We start from the raw sequence: 8268 nt of genomic DNA on the forward strand, positions 1-8268 counted from the left end.
ATTGTAGTTATCTTCACAATGCTTATATGAGGATGTAAAAAGTGCTGTGCTCCCTATTTTATAAATGTGGAATCAGGGTACAGAGAGACTAGGGGCAGGTCTACACAACATCCTCCCAACTCTGTGTTTGCTGCCACACACTGAATCTACAGACCAGCAAGCAGTTAATGAGAGTAGACAGTATGGAGCATGTCCTGCATGCGCACCCAAAAGCTGTACTCAGGCTCTTTGTCTCAGGAAGAGATGAGAGCTCTGGGGAGAGAGAGGGTAAAGAAAAGGAACTGCCTCTCTGTCACTTGTCTGCCTCTTTACCAATCTCTGCTTTACCTGAACAGGAGCAAGCAAACAGGACTTTGTTGGTAACAAACCCAGGATCAGGAGGGAGACCATGTAGCTTCAACTTGGTCTTGCAGAGTGTTTAGTGAACAATTTCTCAGACAAGTTCTGTAACTGCGAAACCAGGAAGCAGCCTGAGAATGGTGCCAAGACAGTGAGAAAAAACTCTGACCAGACAAAGGTCAGGAATACACATGGACCAAGACTAACATGAAAATATTTTCTCTACTGTAGTATTATGCTTCCATCCCTACTTCGGCATTGTTCCATGGTGCTAGATACACAAATATCTGATCAAGGAAGATATTTGTTTTATACATAAGATGAAAATCTGATAGATTCTAACAGCTGCTATAGGCCTTTAGGGTTCAGTCCTGAGTGTAAGACTGAAGCACTTTTAAATCCACAAACAAAAGCTGGATAAAAAAAAATCTTCATTTCCTTCTCTTGTCTTTTTTGTTTGGTAATAGAAAGCAGTATTGATAATAAGTCAGTTGCCAGAATGAGAAACTTCTGGTATTCCCTTAAACACAGGTTATAACATCCTCTTAATCTCTCAATTTTATAAACAAAAAAGCAACAATTACAAGTAAAAACTAACTTTAATACAGCACTGAAATTGTCCTGTTAAAATCTAAAAAAGCTAAAGTCCCAATCCTGCACCCTGGCTATGGGAAAATTACTTGAGCCCATGAAGGAGATTTTAAAAGCAACTTGTGTACATGGCACCATGTGCAGGATCAGTATGGATCTTTAGGATCCAAGAACAGAGTTAACTTGACAACTGTGCTGCACTTATTAGATCACCAAGAAAAGTTTTCTTAGTTAGATACATTGCTAACTATATTATGCTTTATGTCTTTAAAAGATACCTTAAATTTACTTGTAACATATCTACAAGGCAGCTTAGTTAGGGAAGTAGTAGTTACAGTGGGCCACGTACTACTGCTTCTACTTCGATCAGGTAAGGAAAGTCGGGTCCTCACATTGTAAACCTTAGACGCACCTCCATTTGAATTGCCTGATTGTGGAAGACAGGGCTAAATGCAGTGAACAGTCCTGCTTCCAAACCTTTTGAAAGGCACTTGTTTCTTGGTATTCAGACCCCAGCAGATTCCCTCACTGAGTAATTATTTCAAGATAAATTAAAACTTGAGCCTTCAGTGGACACTATCTTCTGTGGTAGTGATACTGTTCACTTAAAGTAAGGCAAGTCTATTATCCAACAGTGAAACCCTGGCTCAGGTGATGGTCAGGGAGTTTTGCCATTAATTCCAATGAGAACAAGATTTCATTCATATTGTATTTTGATGATCTGATGCAAAACCCACTGAAGTCAAAAGTCAGACTTCTAGTGTGTTCAGTAGGTTTGAATGATGCTCTTTTTACTAAGGCTCATGAACATTGGTCTATTATGTGCACTTCCTCTATAGGACAGTGATACTTCATTTTATTAAGTGCCCTATTTTCCTGTGATATAAAACATGCAGGAACTTAACAAAATGAAATAGCTGTTTAGCTCTCATTACTAGGAATGTTACTTTTGAAAGAATGGTTAATATGTAGGCTACCCTGTTAGGGAAAGGGATACAGAATCAGACTTTGTTTTGCTATGTGCCCTGAGATTTTCAAATATTATTATTATTATTATTATTGATGAAACAGATTAGAGCACCATCAATTTAGGTGCTATTTTATAATGGCATGTGAAACATATTGCCTGTCCCAAATAATTTACAATCTAAGGGCAACTATATATGTGCTGCATGGTGGGGAGGGAAGAAAAGCATTTTAATTAGAGCAGCTCTCAGGAGTCGCTCTAATTAAAACACCCCCAGTGTCATGTGTATTCAGCATCCCACCTTTCAAAATGGCAGTTTTAACTAAAGCTAGTTTGCAGAGCTTTGGTTAAAGAGCCCCCACTGCCATTTTCAAATATGGGGAGGCTGAATACATGAGACTCTGCAGCATGCTGGAGCATGCAGAATGCTTTATATTGAACACATGGTTTTATCCCATATATTTATCCCTGACAAGTCCTGGAGACTACAGTACTCTGTATTGGCTTCAGTAGTATTACCCATTGTAAAGTACTAGGATCAATAGCAAGTATTTTCTGGTCCAAGGCCTAAGAATCCAATTTTTCATTTTAAAATCTTACAACATCTCCCAGTAATATAAAGCTGTGTCTGCTGCACTTAAACAGGAAGTCAAATACTAACAGATTGAGCAACAAGTACCCTAAGCTTTGACTAATTACAGTAAACCATTTCACTTTATTAATCCATCTTTTGTTATACATTAGACTGATTTTATTAGTGCACAGTGGTGCTATTTCAAACATTTTATTACTTAAATAGAAGTCCCCTGAATATCCACAATACATTGATACTGTGTAGCCAGTGCATATGGTTATACATGTAATGTTATAAAAAGCACTGGACTTGCACCTTCCCTAGGAAATGTAGGTAGTGGACAACACTACCACTGCTCAACTTTTGATCAAAGGTCTTGATTACTGGTGATCTCAGACAACGAGCAATGTCTAGCCACCTGTCATGGAAAATAAAAGCTACAAGCAAAGGTTGTCTCTGAGTACTTTTTATATTTGATTAAAACTATGCAAAATTAAAGCTGCTAAATATGTAACTGAGCTGTGGATAAGGCAGCATTTTGGCGTATCATTTATACATGTAATGCTCATGGAGGTCTTTTAGGGGCTGATCAGGAAATGACAATCAGATGGCCTCTTCTGTAATCAGATTTTTTCAATGTATTTTATTTTTGAAATAGGGAAACTATGGAAGTTATAGGTAATTGCTTAATTTGGGATTTTTTAAAGCAAGAAATTCCCAACCCCTCTCTCAGGCTACACACATCTAATTTAAGAGGGGGGATGGTCAAGAGCACCCCAGTGTCAGCACATCTATACTCCATTTGAAACCAGTGGTATTAAAAAGACAGTGAATTGATATGACTGATTTCACTGGGGGAAAAGTTAAGCCAGCAGAGTTAGGTGAATCTTGAAAGTCTATCCCAGAGCAAGAACAAAACTGAAGAAATCTCCCAACATTTATGCTTTATTTGCTGAAGGGCAAAACAGTTTCCTGTGAATTGCATGAAAATTCCATCAATTATATAAGAAATCTCATCCTGAGATAATGCTAAGGGCTTTGCCATTTTTTATTAACACTATGTTCAGATGCATTGAAGAACACATGCCTCGTTCCACATATTCACCTTCATTTTTCTAAGTTGCTGTATGGAAGCTTTCATGACAACAATAAATCAGTTTTTCAAGAATAGAAGTATGTGCTAAATTACTTGATAGTCCTTTACAGAATAGTCCTACGTGTATTTCATTGCTCCTGGGAATACTACTTAAAGCACACAAATATAAAACAGTTTAGCATCCTGATCTATTAATGTTCTATAACATCAATGAGTGTGAGCATTTTGGGAGCAACCCTGGCAACAAGTCACAGCTCAATGGCAGGGCAGTCAAAGCAGGTCAACCCCACCTTCAAAAATCAGCAAGATAGGAAAGTCTTGTCACCTTCTCTCCTCCACATCTGAGTTGAAAAACATTGTCAGGGCAGCATGGAGCAACTTATACTGCCACTGCCACTGCCCATGCAATTATCTGTCAGCACAGAGGGAGTGAAGCTAATAAGATTTTTTTTTCCTGACAGTTTATCCAGTTTACCAACAAGAGCAAGCAGTCTTCACACAGTTTTTACCAAAGAATATTTCCATAAATAAACTATAGACCTTTATAACACATCATACATGGAAACTTATGTATTGTGTTTCATAAAAATCATCTAATAGCAATATTATGTATTAAATGAATAATTATATATTTCATTTAATGCATAACATGAAGCACCTCATTTAAGAAAAAAAAATGCCAGCAGATGAGTAACCCAAGTATGTGAAGAATGCTAGTATCAAAATAAGCACACTGTCCATGTTAAAATCACACTGTGATAATGTGATAAAATTCAGATGTGGCTCCCCCACCTTTATTAAACCCCAAGAATCTTCATAGTGGCTTTTCAGCAGGCTTGAGAGTTACAAAATACAGCTGTGCTGCATTGAAAATAGGCAATGTTGACATGAAACTGAAGGAGCTTGTTGAAGTAATGACAAAGGGACTGATTGCTTTCTTCTCAAAATTATTTTTTTTCACTTTGTAGTATAGAGTCTGGCACAGATCAACAGTGCTGTATTGTGTGTAATGGATACAACCACTGATATGTGAAGGATGTGTATCCCACCCCATTCCTGCCTTTTTCCCCCGCAAATACTCACTCCCCTCTTTTGCAACTTATGCATATCAGTGCTGCCTGTCAATCTATCAGCTACATGCAATTTTTCACAAGTATTTTGCACAAATCAGGAATGCCACATAACCACCCTGCCTTTCAGTTTGTGCTGCACTGTTGTAGTTGTCTGGAAGGCAGTAAGTACAAAGTAGATTGGCCACATCCAATTTTCACAAACTGCTGACTACAGCAACAGTAATAGGGTCCTCCTGGTATTGGGGTATAAACAGCACACTTTCTATTTTCAGTCAAAAAATATGCTTTTTTCTGTAATTCTCTCTTACAGTACTTGTGCCTTTATGTCAGGTGAGCTGTTCAGCTATTTGAATTTGACTTAATTAACTATCAGGCCTTTATTTGCTTTGCTTGCTCATTCCCAACAATGAGCAGGCATTGTGTTTTCTTGTGTAGTACTACCCCAGTATCTACTGTAAAATAGAGAGCAAAGTCTTTCCAAATTAGACACATAGGCATTCCTTTGACATATTATGTGACTATGTAAGTTTTCATTACATAGAGGATAATATAGTTTCAAATGCAAGTAATTTTTAACAAATTAATTTTGCTTGGATTACATATTATGTACCTTATACTCATTACACAGCACAACATGAGCCCAGCACCTGAGAAAAATCAGTGAAGCTTAGTAAAGCTAAGCCCTTCACATAAAGAGGTTAAAAGTGGCTCCTTGTGCAGAGGGATTATGAATAAGAAAGGCAGTATGCATATTTAAGAAAACAGTCCATGCCTAGAAAAAGTTTAATCTTTTATGGGCAAAAATTATTTTATCAAGAGTTTAATGAACTAAAAAATATACCTCACAAGCCTCGGATTTAGAATCACTTCAAAGTGCCTTTTTGACAGTGGAAAGGATCTTTGCCAGCAATGTTTCTTCTACATCTCTACAATTTAGAGAGCTGTTGTTATGTACTTTGCAATAACCCAACACTTTGGTGAGGGTTCTCTTTTAAAAATGGAAATATGCTTCAGCCCAACTACAGGAAACCTGAAAATGTAAAATATAAATTTAGATTCCCAGCAGCAAGCACTCTGTGCAGTGGTTAGATGGATATTATCCTAAAATATTATTGAGGGAAATTAGCGAAGCATTACTAGTGAACAGAGGTGTATTTGAACTCGGAAGAAAGATTCTGCTTTTTATTCGTGTGTGTATGTTTTTTCTTCTTCCTTAAGAAAATGAAATGGAGATTTCACTGCGAGCAGCAATGTATTAAGATGTTGTAAAATATTAATTGCATGTCGTATCTGATAAGTAACTAACAAAGATGTTATGAATTATTTCAATTAATACATCAGAAAATAGCAAAGAATGTTTTTAATAATTCAGCAATGCTTTTTTACAACAGAATAATCCAGCTACAAAATGGGTCTATTACAAGCACAGCTAATGTATATAGGTACATAAAACAGTCTGAAATAGATTTGAGCATTGTTCAGTTTAGCAACGGCTTGATTAAGGTGCCCAAAACAGACAAGCTAACTTTGTCATTAGACATACCTAACTACAAATCAGTTTATTTTTGTAAGCAGGATTTTTTACCTTTTCTAACAAGCATTGTATTCTAGCAGCATGCTCATAGAATGTTTAAAAACAGGTACATACCAAAATTTAAGTCCACGGGGACTGCTAAGTGCAATAATCAAAGGTGACTTTTGTCTGTAAAAGCCCTTTCCTGTGGTTATCTCAGTGCAGTCTGAAGGGATATTTCAGCACCATAAGAAACAGATTTGCAGTTAGGCTCAGTTTTTCTTCAGCTAAAGTGCATTAAATCTTGTTGGCATAGATGCCCAGATTGTAGAATTCTGCATCTCTAGAAGTCAGTATGTTATGTTACAGATCTTCTTAAAATAGGATTAAAATGGCCTTCAAAGTTTGGCTTTTAAAAATGCAGTAGTAAGAGAAGACACGTCCTTGCTTCTTTAAATCCACATTCAGAAAACAGGGTGTACACAGTACCCTGCTTTGAGCTCCAGCAGAGAAGAAATTGGATGATTTTTACCCACTTTACAACATAGAAGATTACAGCACCATTACATGCTATAACACAGAGACTGCTTAGGTGCCTCATTTGAATGCATTCTGTGCAGACAAAAAGGAATGAAAACAAGGAATAGAAAACATCCTGTCCAAATGGCTTCTTGCAGCAGAATAGATGCACTCTCTCTCATTGCCACTTAGGTACAGAAGGTCTGAGGCAGTTTAGCTCGTGGCATCGTCTCTCTCCCCCGTGACTACAGGCAGGCTTGCTCTCTCCAGCTGCCTTAGTCTGTTGATGCTGCTGTTGATTAATCAGGGATTCTCAAACAAAGAGCAAGCCTACCTTCTGATATAAGCGGTAATCTGGTTCTCCTCTCTTTCTGCAATCCTTTTGCATTCAACAGCCAAGCAGCCAGCATTCTAGTACCTTGGATAGTTCCTGCTTACTAGGCCCATTGGAAAAGGGACGAGAAGAAGCAAGCGAAGAAATGACAAGAGACCAGAAAGCAGCATCGTTCTACTTCACATTCAGCTCCCAAGGGTTCAGTTGCTCATTAAAATCTCCTATCTAGGCAACAGATTCTCTCTCTCTTTTATCTCCACTGTACTGAAGTCTGATTAGCAAATAATCCAATGGAAAAAAATCTGCATTAATAGCACTGTACAGCATATTTAGTCTATATGCAGGAAAGCATATGAAACAACACCCGTCCTTCCCCTCCAGAAAGAGAGAGGAAAAAAAAGGAATTTTTCTTCCTTGGAGAATGGGTAAGTTAACCTTTAGCCCATGTTATGGCTCAAGGAAATGAGCAGCCACTTAAAAGGAACATCTAAGTCTCAGTTTGATACCTCGTATTGATGTATCTTTTGCACTCACCCTCACTGTAAAGCAGTGCAAGGCACACAATTACTGCTGACGCAGATTAGACTGCTGCTTGGGGAAAGAGGGGAGGAGCTTTTTAACCTCATCAAAACAACCTCCCACCACCTGCTCCCTTTGCATGAGAACAAAACTATCCTACTTGGACAGAATAAGCAAGACATATTATGCTGTTTTACATATTTTATGAGAGAGATGCACTCTAAAATACATCCTTCTATATTCAAAATATCTGGAATGGAACTATACAGAGCCCCAAAATTTCCAAACTCAGTTTCTTCAGGGAAGTGAAGGAAGGAAATTATTTTTGTTTGCTGAGTTTTACTATATTTTTTTGCTCACTTTACATTTCATCCTTTCTGAATTAATGCACTTTAGCTTTCTTACTCTGAGCTGTAGATCAGACACAAAGCAAAGGCATTCAATCCTACTGCACAAAGCCAGTGAAAAAGAAGTGTTAGAATGAACACAAGAATATTACACCACTGTCAAATGTTATTTACTCCTCATCCTTTTGCTAGGTCATGGTTACATTTTTCCCCTGCATACATCTTAAACCAATGTTCTAGCTTTGATTTCAAAACAAATCTGAAGGTCAAGCCAGTGGGATATACACCCCCCTCAAATTGCTGTTCATTCAAAAAAAGCAAAGCAGTGTTACTATGCACATCAGTACTGGTTATAAGAAGCCCCATATATAGGATACACACATACTGTGCCAGCAG

The sequence above is a fragment of the Alligator sinensis genome, unplaced genomic scaffold, assembly GCF_000455745.1.
Source record: "Alligator sinensis unplaced genomic scaffold, ASM45574v1 scaffold596_1, whole genome shotgun sequence".
Classification (NCBI taxonomy): Eukaryota; Metazoa; Chordata; order Crocodylia; family Alligatoridae; genus Alligator; species Alligator sinensis.